Source organism: Bacillus rossius, chromosome 1 (genome assembly GCF_032445375.1).
Source record: "Bacillus rossius redtenbacheri isolate Brsri chromosome 1, Brsri_v3, whole genome shotgun sequence".
Classification (NCBI taxonomy): domain Eukaryota; kingdom Metazoa; phylum Arthropoda; class Insecta; order Phasmatodea; family Bacillidae; genus Bacillus; species Bacillus rossius.
Window position 1 is genome coordinate 53,470,121 of NC_086330.1, and position 8,817 is coordinate 53,478,937.

At 35.8% G+C, this 8,817-nt stretch overlaps 1 protein-coding gene across 2 annotated transcripts in view; it reads right to left on the reverse strand.

Moving 5' to 3' along the window:
* Nucleotides 1-5,918, reverse strand: part of LOC134536130 (GTPase-activating protein and VPS9 domain-containing protein 1) — a 173,520-nt gene extending 167,602 nt beyond the window's left edge. Inside the window, exon 1 of one of the 2 annotated variants that reach the window (XM_063375727.1) lies at nucleotides 5,609-5,918. The gene's annotated coding sequence lies outside the window, so the exon portion shown is untranslated. The remainder of the gene's footprint in view (nucleotides 1-5,608) is intronic. The other variant, XM_063375719.1, reaches the window with a different exon arrangement.
* Nucleotides 5,919-8,817: the final 2,899 nt, after the last annotated feature.

An 8,817-nucleotide genomic window follows, 5' to 3' on the forward strand; every position in this document is an offset into this window, starting at 1 on the left:
TCTTAAGAGGCCGTGTCAGTAAATGTTTATTTCCAATATTCTGCTCTAGAAGTTCTCTCTTTTAACAGTGAGATTTAGTGGCTTTTTCAACCGAAGGAACTGTAGCCGCAGCGCGTGATAAAGCTACTATACCCTTATCACAGGATTAGTGGGAAGGTTGACAGCTCGAGTTTACTCGACGAAAAATGTATCTGGTTCCTCGACAATCTGAGAGGATGACAATCTGACCGGCGGCTCACTAGGAAATTGCGGATGCAGGGATTCAGAATCAAGAAACCTCACTTATACAACTATGGTATGAGTCGAATCTAAAAATTTTAATACTTTAAACGTATCGGAATACAATTAATCTTCAAACATGTGGTAATTATTCTTTATCTGGATGTAATAGTCCGTGATAAATAATGTTAGTTGACATTAAAAAGTATACGAAATTCATCATGTAACGTTTTAAAAGGATAATAACATAAATGCATATGCTTAGATATTGCATATGCATCACACACAATCTAAATACAATCTCACTTAAGTCAGACTACCTAATATTTTACAATGCACCATCATACAGTTTAACAGAGGTAGGTGAACCTCTTATCGACGTTGTTTCAAAGAATTTAAATTTACAAATATTATACTATTTATCTTAATACGATATGTAGCCTACCTTTATGAATACGAACTTACAAAAAAATTATTGAATTTATCACATTACACTTTAACATTACACAAGACTAAAACACTAACAAAACTTAATTTTATACATTGCTGTAGCATATTAGAAGACGAAATAACTCACAAGACTAACATTAAGAGGGCTGCATTACAAATTTACTTTACAGAGAAGAAAATATCCTTTCAAGATATTTCATTACCTCATTCATTACATAATACTGCCGTTGATGTGATCGTAGATATAAAGTATTTAAAAAATATATTCCATTATGTTTATGTAAATATTTTGAAAACGTTATTGCTTAAAGATGCTCATTATTTAAATAATAACGAATCTTTTACTTTTATGTACTGAACAAACAAAATACTTATAAGTTAATAAGAATAAGCTTAGTTGAGTAACATCTTCAATTTGTATTGAATTCAATGTACATATCGAAAATCATGTACAATGAATGAAACAGATTGAATTCAATAAATATTTGATCTTGTGAAACGGCCATAATATTGATGTAGATTAGGGACCGGAAAAATTCGCGGTTTCGACGGCCTTCAGGATAGACTGCACATTCCCCTGTACACTCGGGCAAATAACGGCAGTTCATTTGCTGCTGACTTGTTAGTCGTCTCAGCTTGTTTGTCTGTGATTCGATCCTTCTTTGGTTGGTGTTTTATAATTGGTTGAGATTCGTCCAGATGAACAGTAAGCCAATAGCAAAATCATCTAAAAGGTATATGTATTTGACTTCTAGCCTATCGCCGAATGAATCCGCGAATTTTTCCGGTCTCTATTAATTATAGATGCTCACATGCATCGTGAGAGTCCGTATAAAGCCTATTACAATTCTATAAGTATACATTAAAATGCTTTTAAAATATACATGTGTAATATAATTAAAACTTTTTTAAGTAAGATCATCACAAAAAAAATGAAAATCCTTCAACAGTAAGTGATGTTTTATAAGATTTTAACAAAACACACTTACAATAAGAGAATACTAATCATACCACATAATTCAACACAAAATATACATTCCAGTAGGCGCTACGTAAAAACAACTTCTATTTTTATGCTGATAACTCTGCATTGTTTTATATATATCATTATTTCTAACTTTTAATATTCTCTACACATTAACTGAAATTACTTATTTACAGAGTCTTAGCTAATGTTGGTCTGTACCACATACAGTTTGTACGATATCTCTACGCAAAACACATACAGTTCATTATTAGTAATATCAATTATATTTCATGAACATAATGAAATTAGTATAGGCCCTAGGTTGTTCACTGTTAATTGAGTACTTCTGAAGTATTTTCATTGTGAGTTAACATACATACCAAATGCCATTCTTCCAGTAAAGTTACAAAGAAGACAACAAGATAATATAAATATGTATGTAGTACCATATTTTAAACCCCTATTAAATGAATAATAACTCAATCTCTATTCTGGACTATTAAGTAATAATTTTTATTAATGTTATTTATAACTTAAATAAAATGACAACTAACAAATTAGTAAAAAAATATAATTACGTGCGATATAGTGTTACATTTGTACTTGGACGGCAAACGAATATAATAAAATGTCTATGACAATGTTAACTTTACTCATTATTATGGAAAGAAACAAAATGGGCAGATAAGCATATTCTACGCTGACATTTAAAAATGCTCAATTTAAAATGAACATTCCAAGAAAATTTATTTTATATCACCACAAAAAATCAAACTGCGGCGTCATTTTCCCGATGACAAACAAAAAAGTTGTATGGTCGCGAATAATACATTCGTATGGCGTCACATCAGCGGAATATTCCCTTGGCATAAATGTGTGAATTCTGTGGCACTAATGGAGAAGTAAACCTTCGCTCGAACACAAAAACAAATGAACGAACAGCTTTTTTTTTTTGATAAGATGTGTAATCGGAGACCCCTGGGGTGGTTGAAGAGTGTCAGGTCGGTCGCCAGACCAGATAGTAAAAGCTCAGAGGCTGAGGATAGAAAAGGCATATCTCCAAATTATTAAGTATAAATGTTGTCATGTAATAGTTAAAGACTTGATTACACCCAGGTTTATAAACCCATCATGATCATGAAAACACTGATCGGAAGGTAATGTGCAATACATTTCAATGGCGTTTTCAGTTTTTGCTAAATAATCATAAATATAAGCAAAATTTCAATGTATCTGGACAAATCAAAATATTGATAATATTATTTTCATCACAGAAATAATATATGATATGATAAATAAATTTGAAAAAAGCGGTTATGTTAAATGTATTGTATACTTTCAGTAGGCAAAATTTCCGGCCCCTACCTCTTATAGACTTTGAGAAAAACTGCCTTTTAAAATAACATTGATATAGATAGGAGCGCAAATTTGTGACACGGCCTCTTAAGAAGTTCCTGGCTGCAATGAATTTGGGATGAAATCTGAAATAAATTTTACTGACAGATTTAACAAGCTACAAAGTGTTTTGCCGAAAGTGGCATAAAATACAACAAATAATTTTTTAACTGCAAAGGATTGTTTATAGGTTGGTTTGTTTATGATTTTTCACTGTACCTTTATCTTATATGTAAATACTTGTATGTAAATAATTTCACAAAACAAGTCAATAATATGTACAAAGTGGTTATATATATATATATACACATATATATATATATACATATATACACACACACACACATATATATATATATATATATATATATATATATATATATATATACATACACACACACACACACACACACATATATATATATATATATATATATATAAATTTAATAAAATTTAAACTAATAAAATAATTGATGTTATTTTAAGTGTTTTTAAAAGAAAACCTTAAACAATTAATCAAAAAAAGCCAAAACTTCTTGCCATATTTTTGAATATTCTCTAAGAAGGCATTGTGATACTTCAAGTACCTAGTTAGCAATTTTAACAAGTGGTTAGGTTAGATTATCTACATACATTACAAATACTGTGATGATGTGAGAATGGTCGGGTTGGTAAGGTTAGCTATATTGAAAATTACAAGCACTTTAAAATAGCATGGACAATTATGTTAGCTAATATTTAAAATTATTAAAAATAATGTTGGCAATTTGAAGGGTTATTAGTAACAACATTAAAATACTTAATAGGTAATTTGAATGAGTTGGGAACTACAGCTTAAAATGAAGCTAACACAAAAAAAAAACCTTACCTACTATTTTATAGTATATTAATGCACAACAAAACTAACCAAACAAACCATTTAGACTATTTAAGACTTTTACAGTATTTAAATTTTGCTAATCTAAACCTATCTACTTCTCATTAAAGAAATTAACTACTTGAATTATCACTTGGAGAACTATTCAAAATCATGCCACGAGGTAAAAAAAAAAAATTCACGATTTTTTTTTTACAAAAAAAAAAGCTTTCAGAATTTATTTGTTTTTGATGTGTTTTTAAGAAGTCTTTAGTTGTTATATATTTATTTTTTGGTTTATTGGGTATTTTTAATGTGTAAAATTTTTAACACAGTTTCATTAGTTGAAACATGTGATCAGAACTGACATGCTCGAACTTAAAACGTATTATTATGAAACACTAAATATAAGATGCCAGGAACTCTGAAGGAGAGCCACTTTGTTTGTGAATGTGGTCTCCATGGTAATAATACATTTTGTAATTGTGTGGTGAACTAAAATTAAAAATTAGAAATTTTGATGAAAAATATTAAAAACACTAAAAATAATTTGGTACTGCTATTTAAAAACAATTATTCTTGATACTTTCTGGCTTTTAATGCATCTTATCCTACAATTTCCCTGTCCTTCATTGCCCTTCGCATTAATAACTAAGTTTGTATTTTCATTATCCAGTAGAAAATTGAAAATAACTTTCTGTGGGATAATTAACTAATAATCAACATAAGTAGTACATAAAAAAAACTTCTGAAAAAAAAAAAGCAGTAACTTTAAACATTTCTCCCTTAGGTGACTGAGTAAAGCATCTGGTTGACTAGATCCATATTTTTTTACATCAGTAAGTAATTGTAAAAAACGGGCATGAATTACATACAGAGATTTTCACCTTTGATTTGAAAACTGGAAATGGTTACAATTAAAATTATGTTGTAAGCTGTCAACTGTATAACATTAAATTTAATCTTTGTTTACCAAAGAAAGGGCACTATCAAAACAACAAAAAAGAGCAAAGGTTAAAAACTGGGTTACATTTATAACATCACACGTAAGTACAGCACAGATGCACAGAAGTTTAATGTACACATACAAATAGCAGCCGCCACATTGGAAAATTGTACACAATTAGCAAAACTGCATGCACACTATGCACAGAAAGTTTACGAAACTTTTAACTTCTCTACGTTCTGTGCGCCGATTTCCGAGTTTGCGACTAATCAGCATAAAGAGTGAAACTTATTTGAATATGTATTTGTTTGCAAGGAAATCTTTGCTGATAATTTTTAAACGTAAAAACAAAACGGTCGAATTTAATAAATTGATTTAGGTGAACCACTGCATTTGTAAATAGCTCACATAATTCAAATATTTCAAATGGAAAATTTAGACACAGGAGGGAAAAATCTGTTGGAATGATTTAAACTGCTGTGTCGCGTGCGAATGTAGCTTCCACTTGTGTGCTGTACGTAACTGTGCAAATTAATTACGTATTGCCTGCAAGCTATCAAAAATGTAGCCTAGGTTTAAGTGAAAGCAAGTGACAACATAAATCAGCTCAATAACTTGTCTAATTATAACAAAATGATATCGTAGAAAAGTGCTACTTGACTTAGAAACAACCTGACAAATGAATTTATAGTTTCACCTTCGTAATTAGTATTTTGACAACCATCAAACTTTTCGTATTGAAATAATAAAACAGGATGAACGTTTAAATAATTACCTAAATTGCACGCACGAATCACAGATCAACAAATTCAAACAAATTAAAAATTATTACAAGTAGGTTCAAATTCCTGGAGTTCTTCACTCATTGCAATAAATAATTAATAGTTTAGGCATTCAAACTAAAATTACGTCGCACAATATTGCCACACTGACTATAACAGTATTCAGGATATACAGCCAATAAATTCACAATCACATAACAAAACTGCATTACGTCCTCTGCATTTAATTTATATTTGCTTCCCTCCCACACATTTAACTATTAATACAACGCCATTTTGTTTTTTAAATTAAATGCAAATATTGGAGTAATACAAAATAGGAAACTTAGGCCATTTAACATTCTGATCGCTAGCCACAACTGACTGCAACGATCCTAGCGGCTTAGCCTGAAAAACGCCCACGATATTCAAAATCACATGTATTATCATAGGCGATCAACGACACAGATTATCGCTCGTCGTTTGAAATCTTGTTGTCGTAGGTTAATGAATTTACACTCCATATATTTGAATGAAAACAGTTTATTGATAATTGAAACATGTTTTAAAAATCGACAAAATTATTTTGACTTAATGATGAAAAATGACCTAACTATAAATACGATACAGATTATACAACCTTGAACAATGAAAAATAATTAAATTTAAACCTGAATATTTTTAATAGTTTGACGTCGACCCAAGTGTCCCCCCGGCTCCTTCAGGCCGCTATGACTCGTCAGAGCCCTCTCTTGCATTACCAGTACAGTGATAGTGTTTTTGATCAGGGCCGCACCCGTGTGAGCCCTGGACCGCCAACGTATTTTGTATCATGTTGTGTATTGTATTGTGTCATTCATTTGTATTTGTATTTTTATCTTATGTATGTAATGTTATTGCAGTGCTTGTGTAACGTGTAGAACCGAAACCTGGCCTGCCGCGAGTTTGCGTTTCTCCCACGCCGGCCCGCTTCCCCTTCCCCCCACAGCAGCCCGTGCGTAGCGGCGCGCGGGTGGGCGAGGAGTCAGTTGCTGTCTGGCTGCCGCGCGGAGCAGACCTGCTTCGCTCAGCTCCGCGAGAACACGTTACGGAGTCCGGGTCGCAGCGTGGATGAAACGTCCGTCACACTATGTGGCCGTCCAGGCTGTGATAGGCATTCCAGTAATAAATGAAGATCGCGTCTTCATTATTTTGTAATTTGGGAGTCCGGGTCGCGGCAAGGGAGAAAGTTCGCCTCGCAACGTATCGGCCAGGCTACGAAAGGGCTTCAGCAGAATAAACCCGATCGTGGAAACGGACAACTTCTTTTCCATACTACCTTTGCCAGATCCTCTAACCTCTACAAGAATCCCTCCCGGTCCTACGTTTTCCGGTCCCTGCCACGTTGGCCTGAACTCCACTATCTCTCCGACTGGAGCTATGCTGGCAATTGGGGCGAGTTTCAGGACATTCTACGACAGAGACCTAGGGACCTAGGACGAGGGGACGTCAAGTTTCTTTCGTAAATAATTCCGTGAAACATGATAAAATTTAAAAAAAATTAATTAAAATTATCCGTGTTCATTAAAAAAAATAAGAAAACATCAAAAAAGGTATTTTAGAGTATAGGAAAACAAAACTAACCATATTAAATTTTCCAAACAGTGAATTATTATTTTACTTAAAATATCTCATTGCTGTGATGTCGAACCAAGTGTCTCCCCGGCTCCTTCAGGCCATTATGCCTTGTCAGCCCCCTCTCTTGCATTACTGGTGCAGTTCAGTGCAGTGCGGTGTAGTGTATAGGTTAGGGATGCACCCGCGTGTGCCCTACGTCTGGATAAGGACTGCTCACGGACGGCCATGTATCTGTGTGATTTATGTATTTTATTTTGTAATTAGTATTGTATTTGTATTTTTATAGTTAATTGTACAGTGTTATTTCAGTGCTTGTGTATTCGTTTGTAGACCCGCCACCTGGCCTTCCACGGACACGTCTCCCGTGCTGGCTTCCCCTTCTCCCTTCGCCACCCGGACGTAGCGGCGCGCGCGGGCGAGCGGAAAGTCAGTCGCTGTCTAGCTGCCACGAGGAGCAGACATGCGCCGCTCCGCTCCACGATAAGTCTCACGTCTCGAACACGTTACGCACTGTCGAGTTTCCGCAATCAGCTTTGCATATCATGGGGCTGTCATCAGCTGCCCTACAGCACCGCGTTCTGTTTACTTGTCGTGTCCTGCAATTGGCCTCGGCCCCTTGTGCGAGTGCGACATGCTCCCCTCTGAAACCAACATGGCCGCCTCCCAAAGAAAGCAGTATCCCACAGGCTTCTCTACGCAAGCTTTGGGATATAGGCGACGAGTGGTACCGCAACCCAAACCTAGATGGCATCAAGTATTATAGACATTTATTACAGTGCGTATGTATTTTATAATTAATGTACAATGTACGATGCTTGTCAGTGATTTGTGGTCGAAATAACTAAATAGTGTTCTTGATTGCGGGTTACTGGGGAGACAAATGAAGACCTGTTTATAATGTATTGTATGGAGGAGTTGCATTTAAGCTAGGTATAAATTTACCTAGCCAGAGATTCCTACCTCCAGCGAAATCTAGGAGAAAACAATACAGGAATTTGGATTTTGGCTTATTGCATTCTGCTCTCCCCTTCTCAACCACCCCCCCCCCTTATCATTACTCCTCTGGAGTTGCCTTCGGGCGTAGCCTGTGGGAGCTCGCTCTAGATTCCCTTTCCCTGGAGTGGCCCTTGGGAGCCCGCTCTAGGATCCCTACTTCTCCACCCCCTTGGTGCGGGCTTCGCGAGCTCGTTCTAGGGCTCCGAATGATACCCCTTCCTCGTTCCTTACCGGACCCCTCCCCTCCATAGCCACTCAAAGCATTGGGCACTCCCTGCCTGCAGGAGCTGTTCGGCGACGTGTGAGTGCACTATGCCCAGGGGGGCCTTTCACCCCACCTCACACCACTCCAGCACTGGACGCTGTTGCCGGGATATGTCATTCTATTGTAATTATGGAGTCCGGGTCGCGGCATGGAAGAAACGTCTGTCTCACGACATGGTTGGCCAGGCTGCGATTAGGCTTTCCATTAATAAATCTCGTCTGCAGAACCGAGCGAGACATCTTGTTCCTACCGCCTTTGTCCATGTCTCCAACCTCTCCTAAACTCTTCCCCCGTCCCGCATATTCCGGTCCCGACCACGTTAGGCCTGAACTCGCCACTCTCCGG